This window comes from Nanorana parkeri, unplaced genomic scaffold (genome assembly GCF_000935625.1).
Source record: "Nanorana parkeri isolate BGI_ZX_2015 unplaced genomic scaffold, ASM93562v1 scaffold582, whole genome shotgun sequence".
NCBI lineage: Eukaryota > Metazoa > Chordata > Amphibia > Anura > Dicroglossidae > Nanorana > Nanorana parkeri.
The window spans coordinates 524,049-528,933 of NW_017306850.1; the positions used below are offsets into that span (position 1 = coordinate 524,049).

Here is a 4,885-nt window from a genome sequence, read left to right on the forward strand (position 1 = left end):
GGGGGGGACAGCAGAGGGAGGGGGGGGCTGCACCGATCGTCGCTAAATACAAGCGATCCGCCGGCTTTACAGCCGGCGGATCGCATGTGTATAAACGGGCATCGCTGCCCTTTTTTAAATTGCGGCCATTTCCCGCTCGGGGGCGTATCTGAGCGTTTTTTTTACTACGGCCGGCCCGGAGGCAGTTAAAATGACATTAAACCCTCAGATTTTTTAACATAAAAAGGGCAATTCTTGCAGTTAAATTATTACATTTTTTTGTGGGTATGGTTACCATATTTTCAAAATGAAATCCGGAGACACTCTACTAACCACAATCGGGCAGCACAGGGGATTATTTGCTCAAAGAGCTAGCAATCAGAATTAAAATACACTTTTCTAACAGACCCTAATCTCTTCCTATGCAGTTTGTCAGCTTTTCCTATGCTTTGCTTGTAAAAGCTTTCAATTCACTGATACTATGGTTGCCCTGTGCCCCCTTTATAGTGAAGGGGCTGGTTATCCTCCTCATTGGTCCTTTTAAGCCTGCAAGCCATAGTTTAAATGCCATGCAGTGCATTATGGTTTGGAAAAATTCTCCCAGGTGAAACTGCATATAAATGCGCCATGACTGTAAATCTTGAACCTACAGGATTTGTCTTGAATCCATGGTAGCAGAGAACCTGAACCTAATCCTTAGCTTCAACCTGTTAGGATGTAAATATTATATAGTACATAATAAAGGAAAACATAAAATAAATTTCACTGTTTCCTAGTATAGAAAGTAGTTACTTAGAGGTAAGAAATCTGTCATACTTGCCTGACTTTTTTTCATGTAAGGAAATTATATGTAAATGTTAAGGCCATTAAAAATCAGACAAAGTGAATTATATTCATAAACATTTTTCATTCCTACAGTTTACCTGTATTTTGCTTACAAAGAGCAAAGCGACAGATAACTTTAATGCTCTTTGCCTCAGCAACATTTACCTTATACTTACCTTCTTTTTGTTCCCCCACCACTCGATTCAGTGAGGAAAGACAGCCCTGTGTAAGCTCTAGTCAGAGCTAGAGTTGAAACTTAAGTCGAAGCTTACACAGTGCTGTATCCTTGCCCACATATCACAATGCTGGGCTAACCCCCATAGAGGGGGGGGGGAATGGGTGGGGTGGAACTATACCTTGGAGAAGTGAAGGCCTTAATAACAGAGTAAAACCAGGTTCAGCAGGCCCCTAGTTTCAGCAGGCTCTACCATAATCCAGATTAGCCACTGAAGCCCACTAAAGAAAAACGTCTCATGTGGGGCAGTTATTGGCATTTTCCCCCATCCAATTAAGTACTTGAAATCTGAGCACACAGTTTTCAGGGCTTAGCACTTTACCATTGGGTTGGGGAAGGAAAGGGGGTTCTTGGTCTTATGCTATTTTTAGCTTTAAAGTGTATTTACTGCCAAACCTTTTCTTTTCATGTTAGATGAAGTGGGAAAGGGTTAGAACCATGGTCATGTTTTTACTGCTGTATTTTTCCCAGCTAGGTAGATTCACCCTCTTGATTCATCCTGGTGACCATTGTTACTGAGACAGAAAGTGATGGGAAATCCAAATTTTACAGTGGGTAAAGGAAAATATTCACATGGGGACACCTGTTCTAGTAGTAACTGTATAAGAGGGGAATTCATTGCACTTTGTAGGGATTTCCTCCCACATCCTGTTGCATCTCTGGAAACCAGCAGCAAAAATTAAACTGACAGTTTTAACCCTTCTCTACTCTAACCAAATCTGAAAAGAACTGTTTTGGCTATACACACACTTTAAGAAAATCAATTATTAGTGCTTAATATCAAGTGGCATGTAGGTTCTAATTTTAATTTCGCAGTTGACATTTCATAAGAATATTGTCTTTTTTCAGAATGTTAGTCATCCCTATTAACTAAAGAGCTATTATTCATAAGTGCTATGCCAGTGCAGTAACCCATAACAACCAATCAAAATGTACTCTGCTGAAGTTAGATCAGTAAAGATACATTCTTGTACTGATTTATGTTATGGGTTACTGCATTTACACATTCACATTACACTTACAAGAAAATAAATATTTACTAAGGTCTGTTATTTTTAAAGGCCATTAGCTACGTTTGTTGGTATAACCAAAAAAGGAAATTAAATAAACGTATTAAATACGAACAATACAACATATGGGCTTATTAAGGACAATTGTATAGTTTTTAATACATAATAACTTAGTTGAGTTTAGTAAAATTTTAGTAAGATCTCTTTTAGTGATTTTTCTCATGTTTTATCACTCCAGCTGCAACATCTGTTTACCCCACATGTGCCAGACCTGACATGCCTGTTGTTTTTTTGTCATGGGGTCTCAAAGGGCCTGTTATGAACTTTGGGGGGACCTTATTTAATTTTTTTGTGTGGGATCCCCTTAAACTTTGGTGGAACAGGCTCTCCCTTAACATCTATAGCAGACCCTCATCTAGGATAAGGGTCAGCTGTAGATGAAGGGAATCACCAACCACTTTATTGTCAGGGTGTCACCTCTCCTCGGGGCCGCCGGGTCTGGTGTAGGGCACGGGACCCCTTCGGCCTGGCAGAACTCCTGGTGCCGGGGGTGCAGGTGCGCATGCGCGAAATGTGCGCCGGGCGTGCATGCGTGGTAGACAGGCTGTCAGGTGTGGGCCTTGCTGGGGTAGGTTCCCAGCACACATCTTTCCATCCCTCTCTTCCTGCCATTGGCTCCCAGACGGAAAAGCCTCCTGGTTGCCCCGGCGACCAGGGAATGGCTTTGATTCCCCTGGCTATAAAACCTGGTCAGAGCCCTGGCTTATTGCTGAGTTATTCCACCTCTATGGTGTGATCACCTAGCCCCTTGTTTGTTTCTACTGCTGCTTCCTGACCCCTCATTTAAACTTCCTGGTTACCGTCCCCTTGGCCTGCCTATCGCTTCTGAACCTCAGCTGCCTGCCTCGACCCGGACTGGACTTGACTACCCCTTTGGATTTGCCCTCTTGTACCTCGCTCTTGGATCTTCAGGTCCGCTTCCTGCCAGTGGGTTCCTACCACCCCTGTGATTCCGCGGCACCGCCTGACATTTATTTACAAATAGAAACTTCAGGCTGGGAGCTGTTGTTTGCTGGCAGTTTACACAGTGATTCTTTTATTTGTAAAATTTTGCTTTACTAAATTTGAACCGCTCCACTGGCAGGTTTAGAGCATCCCCCAATCATGTAATTTAAGTGAATTGTGCATTTCTAATGTTGCTCTTTAAGCAATATTAAAATCACTGCTCCCAGCCAAACAGGGTTTTTTGAACTTTTTTTTTTTGCCTCTGTACATGTGCTTCATGATGCCGCCCAACCCCCTATGCACTTTGTTTGACAATACTTTAAGCTAATCATAATTATCCATAATTAATTAATTCCTCTCCTTCTCCCCTTAGCTATTTTTCTGCTGAATTTTTAGTTCTATTTTTAACCAATATTTAAAATCTTGGTCTTCTACTAGCTCACGATTTAATAGGTTGCCTACCTCACTTATGGAATATGTCATACATATGATTTGAAGTTATTTCATTAATTTGGGTACATGTCTATTATACCATTATCAACAGAGGTGTGAACCTTCTGCATTTTCCATTTACCTCTGAATTTTAGGTTCAATTTAACTGACAGAATTTAACTGTATTGATAGCTTCCACTTTTTATGTTTTTTCTTTTTATCCACTCATTTCTAAATAGAATTTAATAAAAGGAAACATCTCCTTTTGCTCAAAAGGCTTTATTTCTGAGAGCTGAGATCAGCAGAACAAAACATATTAGTACAAGAAGATCAATTGCTTATGTTTCCTTTATTCTTAGACATTTAGATACGTGCTCTAAGAGATAGCATGTAGAAGCTAACATTTGAAAATGGGATCTACTGTGCTATTGCTAAAGCTTACAGACAATACTATCTGATAATCACTAGTTTTCACAGACCAGTGTATCAATATGAGTCCTTGGCTATCTTGTTGACTATCTCATTGTCTGTTTGAAGTTTGTGGTCATCTGCTTGCTGTCATCGGATGAAGCTGACATGCTCTTCCTGAGAATTATTTCTACACTGCTGACATCAAGCAAGGCCATTAAAGACAATCTCAGCTAACAACACTGCTGTTGTTGCTACCACAAAGAAATCCCTGCAAAGGGCATTATACTTAATTTACTGCAGCCTGTCTTCTAAATACTGTGTGTGCTTCAGATAATGCTGATCTCAGTTTACTACATATTATGTTATTGTCCTTCTCTTTGCAGCATCAAAGTTGGAGTTTTATATTGAAAAGGAATTTACCTGTATTTAAAAAGACACACTTTAGTTTTAGCTGTCCATGAGTGGAATAGTGAGCCTTTTTTTTTAGATTTAGAGAAGAGGGAGAAGTCAATCTTCACTCACAGATAGGAATAGCTGGGAGAGAGGGCAATGTAGTCGTGATGGGTGACTTCAATTACCCAGACATAAATTGGGCCAATGGAACTTCGGGTTCGGCAAAGGCGGGGCGATTTCTAAACATGTTGCGCGACAACTTCATGGACCAGATGGTGGAGACTCCTACCAGAAAAAATGCCATCTTAGATCTAATTGTCACTAATAATGCAGAGTTAATCGAGGATATTGTAATTGGGGAGTCATTGGGTAATAGTGATCACAATGTGATTACTTTTAATATTGAACACAGAAAAGGGAAGTGTACTGGAAGGACTAGAACCCTAAACTTCAGAAGGGCCAACTTTGATAAGCTGCGCAACCTAGTGGGGGAAATAAAATGGGAAAACTTATTTCAAAACCTAAACACAGACCAGATGTGGGATTGTTTTAAAAACACAGTACATACTGCTACTTCAAAGTGTATACCTTTAGG

The 4,885-nt window shown here is 40.4% G+C and overlaps 1 protein-coding gene across 1 annotated transcript in view; it reads right to left on the reverse strand.

The window, feature by feature from the left end:
• The window catches only part of TENM2 (teneurin transmembrane protein 2), a 102,335-nt gene that overhangs the window by 29,839 nt on the left and 67,611 nt on the right, over positions 1-4,885 (reverse strand). The window lies entirely within an intron of this gene.